The sequence below is a fragment of the Canis lupus genome, chromosome 27 (genome assembly GCF_003254725.2).
Source record: "Canis lupus dingo isolate Sandy chromosome 27, ASM325472v2, whole genome shotgun sequence".
In the NCBI taxonomy this organism is placed as follows: domain Eukaryota; kingdom Metazoa; phylum Chordata; class Mammalia; order Carnivora; family Canidae; genus Canis; species Canis lupus.
This window is the reverse complement of record NC_064269.1, coordinates 35,745,001-35,759,622: the sequence shown is the minus strand read 5'-3', so window position 1 is coordinate 35,759,622 and position 14,622 is coordinate 35,745,001. Positions and strand designations below refer to the sequence as shown.

Sequence of the window (14,622 nt, the reverse complement as noted above, 5' to 3'; positions counted from 1 at the left end):
TATAAGTTTCTCTTTGTTATCATTGATAGGAAAGAAGCATCTTGGACATGAGATTGTTAAGCTGTCTCTGAGAAATGTCAGAACTTACTAGGTTGGCAGCAGAGGGGCAGAAGGAAGTATAGAGGGAGAGTTGTATGCGGATGTTTTCATATTTACATTTTAATGATAACGTGTATTAGTCTCTTTGGCTGTACTATAGGAATACATTAAGTGATTCAATGGAAACATACCTCTTTGCTAATTGAATATTATAGATTGGATGATGAATTCTTTTAGAAGCATTATATGTTGTGTACTCTGTTACTTTATGTCTCAGTTTTAATTGAACATTAAGGGAATGCAGTATTTTTTTTTTTTTTGGGGAATGCAGTATTTTAATTGTAACTCTGCCAATATCTTTATCCAGAGGCCTGTTGCCATTTTTGTCTTTTATATTTTTGTCGCCAAGAAAGGCAGGATTACTTTTTTTTTTCAGATGGAGTTGGTGTATTCTTGGTTATCAAAATACTCATAGTTTGGGGACTTTGACATGATAAATATTCATGGTGTGTAAAAGCATGATACATAACTGTACGATCTTACTTAAAATGCTTACTTGTGTAGATAGATACACACACGGGACCTAGAAGTCAAACTGCAAACTGCTTGTGATTATGGATGACTTTGTTCTTTGCTTCTTGTGTTTCAGTTTCCTTTTATGTACATATTAACTTTTAAAAAATAAATTTTTAAAAAACCTAAAAAAAAGAATACAAAGTTACAACTAGTAGATAATAAGTTCTGCAGGTCTTATGTACAACATAGTGATCATAGTCAGCATTATTGTATTACAAACTTCAAAGTTGCTAAGACTAAATCTTCAATCTTTGCTCTTCTCTACACCCAAAGAAATGATAAGTATGTGACATGGGAAAGGTGTAATCTAACATAACCATAGTAACCATACTGTAATACACAATGTTTCAAATGAATACATTGTATACCTTAAATTTACACAATGCTATATGTCAGTTATATCTCATAAAAAGAAACAAAAAATATGTTTGTAATACCTATACCTACTACCAAAGAGCTAGCTTAAGAATATAGATAATATATCAATAGAGGAATTAAAATGGAATACTAAAATAATATATGTTTAATACAAAAGATATCAGGTAAGGTGAACAGGAAACCAAGACATAAACCTAGAATAAATAGCAAAATGGCAGACCTGAATGCAACTATCCTAATGATGACACTCATGTGAATTAAATAAATATTCCAATCAAGTTAGAAATTGTCATCCCAAATAAGAAAAATGAGAACCATCCATATGCTCTCTGTAATAGACACACTTTAGACTCAAAGGCACAAATGAGTGAAATTAAAAGATAGCAAAAGATCTACCTCACAAACAGTAACCCCATAAGTGATCAGAAATAGCTATTCTAAAACCAACATAGCTGTTAAAGCAAGAAGTATTATTAGAAATTAAAAGGAATATTTCAACATGTTAAGGCTGTCAGTACAAAAGGGAGATAAAACAATTATAAAAATATATTATTCACCTAACAACAAAACCCTCAAACACATAAAATAGAAACTGACAGAATTAGGATAAATAAACAGTTCAATGAATATAGTTGGGAATTTAAAAGCTCTTCTGTCAGTAAGTAATAGTACAGCAAATCAAAAAATCAGGGCTACGGAAGACTGTCAAAACACCAGGAACCAGCTTGACATAACTAACATATATAGAAAGGGGTCTGGGTCATAGATAGGGATCAAATATTTAAAATATGGAAATTTTCAAAGTATATTTCTGAAGAAAAAGGAATAAATTAGAAATAACAACAGAAAGAAATTTGGGGAATTTCCAAACGTGGAAAGTGACACATTTCTGAAAAATTTACAGTTCAAAGATGAAATTTTTGAAAATACCTTGTCCTGGATGATAGGAATTACTTTGTACTGGAATATACAAAACTGACAATATATCAAAAATTTTATGGGGAAACTAAATAGTGTTTAGAGAGTATTCATAGCTTTGTCACTTATACTAAAAAAGAAGACTGTTATAAATGCAAGATATGAGTAGCTGCCTTCTCAAGAAGCTGTACAGAGAGAGGCTATTAAAGTTAGAAAAGAATGAAATGATAACCATATACTTAGCTGAAAGTTGATTGTGAAGTATGGATAGTAGAATAACTCACAGTAGCCACAAATGGATCAATACCCAAATATTCAAGGGCACTAGTAATAAAATAGGTGAATGAATACATTGTAGTAGAATCAGACAATGGAACTGTAAAGAATATGACAGTTTACAACTATATAGATGAATATAGTTAGCTTCCCTGAAAATGCCAAAAGTAAAATATACATATTCTATGATTCCATTTGTATAAATGTCTTTTAAAAATCAGATACATAATGAACTGTGCATTTTGCAGTACTGATAAAATTCATTTTCTCATTCTGTGTGTCAGTGACACTTGAAGAATCACCAATCTGTTGGCATGTATTACATGTGCATCCATCTATATGTATGTTATATCACAATAAAATTACCATTAGAGAATATTATGAAAATATGCAAACATATTTAAAACTAGACATAAAATTGATAGAAAATCCTACCAAATACAACTTGTGAAAACACAAATAAAAAATTAAAATATCAGAAGTCTTACAACTTCTAATACAATTTTATTAGAAAGCTTTTCACACTCAGCTACAGAATATTTAGATATTTATGAATGAAGAAACTGTAATGTCAACTAAGAACTGAAAAGAAACTTTTGTAAGATAGAAAATAGAGGGTAATAAAATATGTGTTATGTGCATTATGATGGGAATACTAAAAAAGGAAATTACATGTCAGTGGCAATCATAAACCAATTCTGACAACAAGTAAAAAAAAAAAAGACTATGACATAAGTAGATTTATTAAAGCAATACAATGTTGGATTTACACTCGAAATTCCATAAACTTAATCTGTCACATAGCAAAGGTCAAATGGTGTGATTTCTCTGATGCAGAAGACAACTGATAGAACTTATATTCATCCTAATTTAAAAGAATCTTTTGAAAGAAATGATAGGAAACATGTAAAGATCTAGAATAGATACGATAACTCTGAAAAAGTACTAATATAAACCCACTGTTTAACAAAAGAATGGTTTTTGAAGTATGAAATTGACATAAAAATAGACAATGAGATTAATGAAACAGATTTTAATGTGCAAAAATTATATCCACATGTAAATGGAATACAGATTTCAACAAAGATACAAAGTCATTCAGTGAAGATCAGATAATCTTTTCAATAAATGTTGCAGAAACAATGGAGCATCAAATATCATTAATAAATATAGACCTTATCCTATATATAAAAGGCTAAAAATTGGTCATACAGAACTGTAAATAATAAAATTCCAGAAAGATGTATTAAAAAAAATGCATGACTTAACGTTGGCAGACATTTCTTAAACAGAACACCAAAAACATGCTCCATAAAGTAACAAGTTAATGAAGTGTTAGTTCCTCAGGATAATTTCTACTCTATGAAGAGAAAAGAAAGATAAATCATAGTTTTCAGAGGAAATATTTACAAATAATACATCTAATAAGATATTTGCTACCAGGATAATAAAAAATCCTCAAAAAAAAATCCTCAAAATACAATAATAGAAAGTAAAATTATAAGCAAAATATGTCAGCAGATATATCCATCAGAAAACATATAAGGATGGCAAAAGAGTACAAGAAAAGATGCCCAGCACTATTACTCTTAGGAAAATTCAAATTAAAACAGCTGTAGATTACACATGTCCATTCCTCCCACTGAATACAGTAAAATCCCCTGGACATTGTATATATGACAACATGAAAAGATTTACAGAAATGATGAGAAAGCTTATGAAACTGGGCACTCCAGATCCCAGGAATGACAAGGTGGCGAGTGCCCTGGAATTTCTCTTTACCTCACATATCCCAGCCAAATAGGCTGGCAATCCACAGATACCAAAGAGTACAGACAAAAGTCCCCCCAATTTTTTTTCTCTTCAAAATATGGTGAAAAGGCATGCTAGAAAGAGAAAAACTTTAGGCACTAAGTGCATTATTCCAATCGAAACCTTTTGATTATCAACAAAAATATCACTCAGGAATGCAGGGGAAATCAAGACATTTTCTGATAAAGGAAAACTAAGAAAATGTGTCACTGCCAGACCCACTCTGAAAGAACTGCTAAAGGGAATATTCTAACCAGAAATTAAATGATAAAAGAAGGACTCCTGGATGATCAGGAAGAAAGAATAAAACTATCATTAGTTCTAATGGACTTTCCTTCACCTCTTGTGCTTTCTAAATTGTTTGATATTTGAAGCAAAAATATCATTTGAAGCAAAATTACAACATTCATGATATTCTCAACATAAGTAGAGAAATATTTAAGACAATTATAGCATAAATGGGAGGCAGTAAAGAAACATGAGGAAAGTAAGGCTTTACATTTTGCTCAAAGTGTGTAGATTGTGACAGCCTGCGTAGAGTGATATATATGTATAAGGTTATCTATATAAAGATATCTAATATCTATATTATTTATATAAAACAGTTTAGAGCATATTTGGACATATATGTAATGTCATTTGTATACAGCTTTTTTTATGAAGAAAGGATCTACTATGCTATAAATTATACTCCTAAATTAGGTCATGATGTAAAAAAATATAACCTTCACTTTTAACTCACAGCATCACAAATACAGCATCACAAAAAAATAAATTTCAATTGGATCATAAGCCGTAATTAAAAGTTAAAAAAGAAATAAAGAAAAAGGTAAATCCAGAAAAGCAATATAGGATATTATATTTTTGAAGTTTGAATAACTTCTGAAATAATCCAAAATAATCACTGACACCCAAAATGATAAATTAGGCTATGGTAACACTAAAATTCTGATCATTAAAAGATTCCAATAGAGGATTAAAAATGCAAGTCACAGCTACTTCCATCTCATAAACTCAAAAAGCACTCATAGCTACAATATGACAAAGACTTCTAACAGGGGAAAAGAAACACCATCAAGGAGAAATGGGCAAAAATTACACTCAACGATATAATGTTACATTTCTAGATTATTATTTTATTATGACAAATAAAATATTTCTACTGCATAATTATACAATACTATATACTATGTAGTTATATATAATAATTTACTATATATCCAAGATATGGAAAAAGACATAGGAAAGGATTTTCATAAAATAATTGCTTATAATTCCCTCATACTAGAAAGGAACTAAATTTCTGAGAATACCTTTTAAAAGGTCATATTCTTATAACAGTGAAAATTCACAAGCTATAGACAAATGCAATAATAAAAATGGATTACAAATATCATAGCGAAAAGAGACACATAAAAATGTATGCTGAATGATTTCATCTATAAAAAGTCCAAAAATAAGCAAAGATATTTCACATTATTATTCAAATTGACAGGGCTGATAGAGGCTCTAAATCATAATCAGATTTGTAATAGTGTGGATCTAACTACTGTGTGATCAAGTTGCACAATCATATGTGTAGTTTCCTTGATGTGTGGTAAAATTAGTAACATTATTTTAGGTAAAAGAGCATTTATAGAAGAAGGGTTTTCTATGAAAATCAACTGGTAATTGTTAAATGGAAAGTAAAGCTATAAAAATATAAATAAAATATAATAAACATACTTTAAACAAAGAAGAAATATGTACAAAAATATGGATGAACTCTATAAATATAATATTAAATGATAAATTTTTAATAAAACACTGGGAACATTTGAAATCTTACCATGTCCTCTTCATCATCTATGTAGAACAGGGTAGAGTTCTTAGAAGCACAAGACAATGAACTCTCATTCCATGGTTTTCTTTCAGTGCTAACATAATAGCAATTGTTGGAATATGTAAACCACTCTTTTGGACAGTGACCACAGTGATATGCTGGAGAAAGATTATGAGATATTATCCAAAATGTTTCAAATATTAAAAAATGCAAATTACAACTTGCATATTTATAAACATATGTGTACATAAGATACCCATGCACCCTCACAAGCTTATAAAAATGAAACAACAACAACACACACACACTCAGAGTAGAGTCAGGTGTTCATTTCCTAATTTATGTGCCATATAAAGCAAATACACAAAAATGTCCATCTCTATATGTCCTTTTAGTCACTGAACAAAACCAATTCTTTTGGATTTGTATAATGATTTATCTCTTATCATGTTATAGCAGGAGGAAATTTGAAGCCATTGATGACTATGCATATAGTGATTTTAAATGAAGATTTCTTCATACTGTTACTTAAGAAGTAATACTCTCCTATAATCATTATTTCTGAAAATTTAATATGGCATTTACTGATTCATTTTCCCCAAAAGAATCTATTATCATCTTTTCCTAGCTTAATAGAGATAAAATAAAAACTATACTAACAACAGAATTTTGAAAATTATGTTGTACCTTTCTGGTTCCTTGTTTCTAAGAGTGTGTTGCTCTGCTCCAGTCCTTTAGTATCTAGAAAATTTAAAGCAATCCTCATAAAACTTAATATCAAACTAATAAATCATATGATTTGAGTTTCTTAGTTTGAAATTTGTATTGTATAGAATGAAAAAACTGTAAAAAATTGATTTTACCAGTTAAAAGTTAATAAAGTGATGAATACATGGGGAAAACAATTCAAAAGCTTAAAGAACCAAAATTCACCATTTCTTACAGTATGTGGTTTAACTAATCTCAAGAATTAATTTGAATTTCTCAATAAGGTCTCTCCTATAAATTGCATTTGAGTTATGAAGTCTGAATATATATGCAATACTGTCTATAGTTAGTCTGTTGTTTCTACTTTTGACAAATTCAGAGTCATTCCCGATTTAGAGCATACATGCATTAAAATGAACTAATACAATTCCATAATTATTGTGAAACATTTCGAGGCACTGACCATTAAACTGAAACATTCCCTTGTAACCATTCAAACACTTACAGAGAATACCAGCTATTGTGACCACAGTTTTTTTTTAATTTTTATTTATTTATGATAGTCACAGAGAGAGAGAGAGAGAGGCAGAGACATAGGCAGAGGGAGAAGCAGGCTCCATGCACCAGGAGCCCGACGTGGGATTCGAGCCCGGGTCTCCAGGATCGCGCCCTGGTCCAAAGGCAGGCGCTAAACCGCTACGCCACCCAGGGATCCCATATACCACATCTTCTTTATCCATTCATTTGTCAAAGGTCATCATGGCTTCTTCCAAAGTTTGGCTATTGTGGACATTGCTGCTATGAATATTAGGGTGCGGGTATCTTGTTTCCCTACATCTACATCTTTGGGGTAAATGCCCAATAGTGTAATTGCTGGGTCATAGGGTATTTTTAACTATTTTAAACTATTTTTAACTTTTTGAGGAACCCCGACACAGGTTTCCAGAGTGGCCGCACCAGTTTGCATTCCCACCAACAGTGCAAGAGAATATCTCTTTCTCTATATCCTTGCCAATATTTTTTTCCTGTCTTGTTAATTTTAGCCATTTTCTCTGGTGTAAAGTAGTATCTCATTGTGATTTTGATTTGTATTTCCCTAATTCCAAGGGACGCGGAGGATTTTCTCATGTGTCTGTTGGCCATGTGTGGGTCTTTTTTGGAGAAATGTTTGTTCATATCAACTGCCCATTTCTTGACTGGATTATTGGTTTCTTGGGTGTTGAGTTTGATAAGTTCTTTGTGAATCTTGGATATTAGACCTTTATCTGACACATCACTTGCAAATATCTTCTCCCATTCTGTAGATTGTCTTCTAATTTTGGCGGTTGTATCTTTCACTGTGTGAAAGATTTTTATCTTGATGAAGTCCCACTGGTTCATTTTTGCTTTTGTTTTCCTTGTCCTCATAGATGTGTCTTGTATAAAGTTGCTGTGGCCAAGTTCAGAAAAGTTGTTTCCTGTGTTTTCCTCTAGAATGTTGAAGGATTTTTGTCTTATGTTTATATCTTTCAATCATTTTGAGTTTATCTTTATGTATGGTGTAAGCGAATGGTCCGGTTTTATTCTTTTACATGTGGCTGTCCAATTTTCCCAACATGATATAGAAGACTGTCCTTTTTCCAGTGCATATTATTTCCTACTTTGTCAAAGATGAGTTGAACATAGAGTTGAGTGCCCATTTCTGGGTTGTCTATTCTCTTCCATGGATTTATGTGATCTGTTTTTGTGCCAGTACCATACTGATGATCACAACTTTGTAGTACAGCTTGAAGTCAGGCATTGTGATATCCCCAGCTTTGGTTTTCTTTTTCAACATTTCTCTGGCTATTCAGGGTCTTTTCTGGTTCCATACAAATCTTAAGATTATTTGTTCCAACTCTGTGAAGAAAGTTTATGGAATTTTGATAGAGATTGCATTGAATGTGTAAATTGCTTTGAGTAGCATAGACATTTTCAGAATACTCATTCTTCCAATGCATGTACATGGTATGTTTTTCCATCTCTTTCCATCTTTCTCAATTTCTTTCATAAAAGTATATATCCTTTAATTCTCTGGTTAAGGTTATTCCTAGGTATCTTATGCTTTTGGGTGCAATTTGTCAATGGGATTGATTCCTTAATTTCTCTTTTTTCAGTCTCATTATTAGTGAATAGAAACACCATGCTTATTTCTGTGCAGTGATTTTGTATCCTGTCACATTGCTGAATTGCTGTATGAGTTCTAGCAATCTTGAGGTGGAGTCTTTGGGTTTTCTACATACAATATCATGTCATCTGCAAAGAGGGAGAGTTTGACTTCTTCTTTGCCAATTTGAATGCCTTATTTCTTTTTGTTGTCTGATTGCTGAGGCTAGGACTTCTAGTACTATGTTGAATAACAGTGGTGAGGGTGGACATCCCTGGCTTGCTCCTGATCTTAGGGAAAAGGCTCTCAGTTTTTCCCTGTTGAGAATAATATTTGCTGTGGGCTTTGCATAGATGGCTTTTAAGATGCTGAGGAATGTTCCCTCCGCCACTACACTTTGAAGAGTTTTAATAAGGAATAGATGCTGTATTTTGTCAAATGCTTTCTTTGCTTCTATTGAGAGGATCATATCTTTCTTGTTTTTTTCTCTTGTGATCTATCACATTGTTTTATGAGTGTTGAACCACCCTTGCATCCCAGGTATAAATCCCACTTGGTTATGGTGAATAATCCTCTTAATAACCTGTTGGATCCTATTGGTTAGTATCTTGGTGAGAATTTTTGCATCCATGTTCATCAGGGATATTGGTCTATCATTCTCCTTCTTGGTAGGGTCTTTGGTTTTGGAATCAAGGTAATGTTGGCCTCATAAAATGAGTTTAGAAGTATTTCTTTCCTTTCTATCCTTTGAAACAGCTTTAGTAAAATAGATATGATTTCTTATTTAAACATTTGATAGAATCTCCCTGGGAAGCCATCTGGCCCTGGACTTTTGTGTCTTGGGAGGTTTTTGGTGACTGTTTTAATATCCTCACTGGTTTTGGCCTGTTCAAATTTTCTATTTCTTCCTGTTTCAGTGATAGCAATTATGTAGGTTTCCAGAAATGCATCCATTTCTTCCAGGTTGCCTAATTTGTTGGCATATAGCTGCTCATAATACGTTTTTAAAATAATTTGTATTTCCTTGGTATTGGTTGTGATCTCTTTTTTTCATTTGTGATTTTATTAATTTGAATATTTTCTCTTTTCCTTTTAGTAAGGGTTGCTAGGGGGTTTTCTATCCTATTAATTCTTTCAAAGAACCAGATCCTGGTTTTATTGATCTGTTCTACAGTTCTTCTGGTCTCTGTTTCATTGGGTTCTGCTCGAATCTTTATTATCTCTCTTCTTCTGTTTGGTTTAGGCTTTATTTGCTGTTCTTTCTCCAGTTCCTACAGGTGCAAGGTTAGCTTGTGTATTCGAGATTTTTCCAGTTTTTTGAGGGAGGCTTGTATTGCAATGTATTTCCCTCTCAGGACCTGCTTTTGCTGTATCCCAAAGATTCTGAACAGTTGTACTTTCATTTTCATTAGTTTCCATGAATCTTTTTAATTCTTCTCTAATTTCCTCATTGATCCATTCATCTTTTAGTAGGATGCTTTAACCTCCAAGTGTTTGAGTTTCTTCCAAATTTCTTCTTGTTATTGAGTTCTAGTTTCAAAGCATTGTGGTCTGAATATGCAGGTGATAATCCCAATCTTTTGGTACTGGTTGAGATCTGATTTGTGACCCAGTATGTGTTCTATTCTGGAGAAAGCTCCCTGTGCACTTGAGAAGAATGTGTATTCAGTTGCATTAGGATGGAATGTTTTGTATATATCCATGAAGTCCATCTGGTCCAGCGTGTCACTCAAGGCCCTTATTTCTTTGGTGATATTCTGTCCTTTGCTGAGAATGCCCCATCGAAGTCTCCTACTATTAGTGTATTATTATCTATGTCCTTCTTTACTTTGGTTATTAATTGATTAATATTCTTGACTGTTCCCACATTAGGGGCATAAATATTCATAATTATTAGGTCTTCTTGTTGGATAGACTCTTTAAGTATGATATAGCATCTCTCTTCATCTCTTACTACAGTCTTTGATACAAAATCTAACTTAGTAATATTACTCAGCCATTAGAAACGACAAATACCCACCATTTGCTTCAACATGGATGAAAACTGGAGGGTATTATGCTGAGTGAAATAAGTCAATCGGAGAAGGACAAACATTATATGGTCTCATTCATTTGGGGAATATAAATAATAGTGAAAGGGAATAGAGGGGAAAGGAGAAAAAATGAAATATTTTTCATATCAGAGAGGGGAGACAAAATATGAGAGACTCCTAACTCTGGGAAACAAACAAGGGGTGGTAGAAAGGGAAGTGGGCAGGGGGGTGGGGGTGTCTGAGTGATGGGCATTGAGGGGGGCACTTGATAGGATGAGCACTGGGTGTTATGCTATATGTTGGCAAATTGAACTCCAATAAAAAAATCTAATTTATCTGATATTAAGGATTTCTTTTGAAAACTATTTGAATGGTAAATGGTTCTCTACCACCTTATTTTCAGTCTAGAGGTGTCCTTAGGTCTAAAATGAGTCTCTTGTAGATAGCATATAGATGGGTCTTGCTTTTTTATTCAGTCTGATACCCTGCATCTTTTGATGGGATCTTGTTCAGAGTAACTACTAAAAGATATATTTATTTTCATAGTATTACCTATACAGTCCCTGTTTCTGTAGATTGTTTGTTTCTTTGGGCTCCCTCATTTTCTTACAGGGTCCCCTTAATATTTCTTACAGATCCAGTTTGGTGGTCACATATTCTTTCAGTTTCTGTCTATTCTGGAAGCTCTTCATTTCTCCTTCTATTCTGAATGACAGCCGTGATGGATAACATATTCTTGGCTTCATGCTTTATCATTTAGTACCCTGAATATATTATACCTGCCCTTTCTGACCTGCCAGGTCTCTGTGGAGAGTTCTACTGTTAATCTGATATTTCTCCCTGTATAAGTTAAGAATCTATTATCTTGAGCTGCTTTTAGAATTTTCTCTTTATTTTTGAAATTTGCAAGTTTCACTATTATATGTTAAGGTGTTGATTGTTTTTTGTCGATTTGTGTGTGTGTGTGTGTGGGGGGGGTCCTTTCTATCTCTTGGATCTGAATGCCTGTTTCCTTCCCCAGATTAGGGATGTTCTCAGCTATGAATTGTTCAAATATACTTTGTGGTCTTCTCTCTCTCTCTCTCTCTCTCTCTCTCTCTCTCTCTCTCCCCCTCTTCTGGAATTCCAATAAGATGAATATTATTCCTTATCAAGCTATCCTTTATTTCCTGAAGGCTTTCCTCATATGCTCTTAATTTTTTTTTTTTCCTCAGCTTCGTTCCTTTCCATCAACTTTCTTCTTTGTCACTCACTCTCTCTTCCACCTCATTAACCCTAGTAGTTAGAACATCCAGTTTAGAATGCATTTCAGTTAAAGTATTTTTAATTTCGGCCTGATTCGATCTTGATTCTGCAATAAGAGAATCTCTTGAGTTTTTTAATGCTTTCTTCCAAAGCCATCAGTGATTTTATAATTGTACTTTTGAATTGTATCTCTGACATGATACTTAAATCCATATTTAGCAGGTCTGTGGCAGAGAGTATTACTTCCTGTTCTTTCTTTTGTGGTGAATTCTTAATTTTAGTCATTTTGTCCAGTGCAGAATGGCTGTATGAACAAGCAGAGTCAAAAATATCAACTACTACCTATACAGTACACCCTAGACAATTCTGAAAATGTCAGAGACCAGAAAATAAAAGAAAAACAAAAACAAAAAAAAATAAAAGACCAAGAACATGAAAAACAAATTTAAAAATTAATAATAGTAAAATAAAAAAATAGTAAAATAATAATGCTAATAATAATAATAGCAAATGAGGGGAGGAATTGGTGGTAGAGAGAGAATATAGTCTCACTGAGTGTACCTAAAGGGTGATCCTCTTGATCCTGGATGTATTTTGTTCTGTAAGTTAGAAGATGCTAAATTTGAAATTTATTTAAACCAGCAAAACTTATATAGAGACTCAACATCAACTACAAAAACAGAAACAAGATATAAGAGGAGGACAGAATGGGAAGGAAGAGAGAATGTAATCTCACAGAATGAAACAACATGACATTCCTCTTGGTTCTGGGTGTATTTTGGTCTGTGTGTTAGAAGGTACTAACTTCCACCATTATAAAGCAAAACAAGACAGAGAAAACAAAAACCCATAACTCATATATCTACCAAAATTAAATTGAATATGTCAATAAGAATAAAAAAATGAGGAATATATCTAAGACATGTATTTGTAGCAATATGAAAGTCAAAAAGGAAAATGTTTTAAAATGAAGAGTTAGTAAAATACTATAGTTAAAGCAGGAAAAAGGAAAAAAAATTGGAAATTTTTAACCTGAAAGATAAATGAATCATAAGGAAAAAAACTTCGAGTTTTATACACTATTTTCCCTCAGTCCTGGAACTCCAGTGTTGCTTTTTCAGTAAACTTGCTCTTCCTTTGTTCTTCTAGCAGTTCTTTGGGGGGAGGGGTCTGCTACACTGATATTCAGGTTCTGTGCCTGGGCATAGATGCCCCACCCCTTACCAGGTGGTCCTGCTCAGTGTTAGCTGTTTATCCGTGAGGCTTTTGTTTCCCTAGAGGCCAGATCTCCGGGTGAAAGGTTAAAAGAAAAAAATTAAAATGGCGGTGGCCAGATCTCCAGCCCCAGGGCCTCCTCTCTAAACCCCTTATTTTTAAAAGGCAATTATTTAACACCAGAAATTGATAATTGATTCAACGGCAAAGAATGAAATCTTAAAATTATAAATAAAAATGTAGACCATTTATAAAAGAATAATGTTGGTACAAACTTTATGAAAAATCTATGTGTCAAAGACAGTGAGAGTAGCTTTAGTTGTATAAGGATTTCCAATAAATCAAATCAATGTAATTTCATCATTCAGTCAATAAGCCCTGCAGTCTGTAAAATCTGGAATTATCCCTAGCTCTCAAACTTAAAAGTGTGATCTTTAAAAAGTTATTTCCTTCCAGCTACCTAGTTTACTAATTTAAAATGGGAATATAATATGTAAAATAAAGCATAGAAAGCACTTAATACTCAATCTAGCTTTCTAAGCTCTCAATAGTATATTAGTTATTTAAAGTGTTTTTAACAAAATAGTCACATTATCATTACTGAATATACCCTTTAGACCATGTAACATAATTCATTAGGCAAGAGTGTCTTTCAGTATTGAATATTTTTTTTGTCAAGCTTTCTTTTGAATATTTGTACTTAAATTAGTATTTTATAGAGGGTGCCTCATTTTGCTTTTTATGAAAAATCAAAGTGCTTTAGTTTATCAAAGCAAATGTGTGAGGAATTACATTTGACCATTATGATTTAATGGGTTCATTTTAAGAATCTATTTTTAAAGCCTCAGCTAAATATGAAATAATAGGTAATTATATCTATAATTGATGACAAATCCAAATTAACTATTCCTTATCATGATGCTTATAGGATTTCACTTAAAATTATATTGGTTTGAAAAAAGTTATGTGCATGTACATAAACTTCATTACTTCTTCACAATCAAGAATTTGAATATTTTAAGAACTTCTCCAAAATATTTCCTATTTATTCCTGTTTGTTACCCTAAGTTGTTGGAATAAAGGTATCAATGTTCTCTGTGATTGGATTGTTTATTAGCTGTATGTTGGGTTCATTCCATCCAGCATTTGTAATCTCTCCTAAATGAGGTGGCTAGGAGAGAGACAGGGCAGTAGTGATGCATACCTTCTGTTGGCCAGACAGTCATGCATCTTCCAGTGAGAGGCCAGATTATTCTTGTAAACAGACAATATCTGTGGTCTTCATAGATTGCTGGTCCTGGGAGAGCTCAGAGTGAGGCAATAGTGGAAAAAGTAGATTTCTCATCAATGCGTCACTTAAAATTTGAACAGGAAATTCTTATACTTGGGCTATGTGGAGACAATGTATCTCATACCTCCAGAATGGAAAGACTTTCAGCTTACAGTATATTATTTAGTTTGTCCTTTGGCAAATA

At 32.7% G+C, this 14,622-nt stretch overlaps 1 long non-coding RNA gene across 1 annotated transcript in view; it reads right to left on the bottom strand.

The window, feature by feature from the left end:
* LOC112665384 (uncharacterized) overlaps positions 1-14,622 on the bottom strand; it is a 32,512-nt gene continuing 17,890 nt past the window's right edge. The window contains exons 3-5 of the long non-coding RNA XR_007406464.1: positions 6,509-6,562; positions 5,828-5,979; positions 1-737 (exon numbers count right to left, since the gene is read on the bottom strand). This is a non-coding gene — a long non-coding RNA (uncharacterized LOC112665384). The remainder of the gene's footprint in view (positions 738-5,827; positions 5,980-6,508; positions 6,563-14,622) is intronic.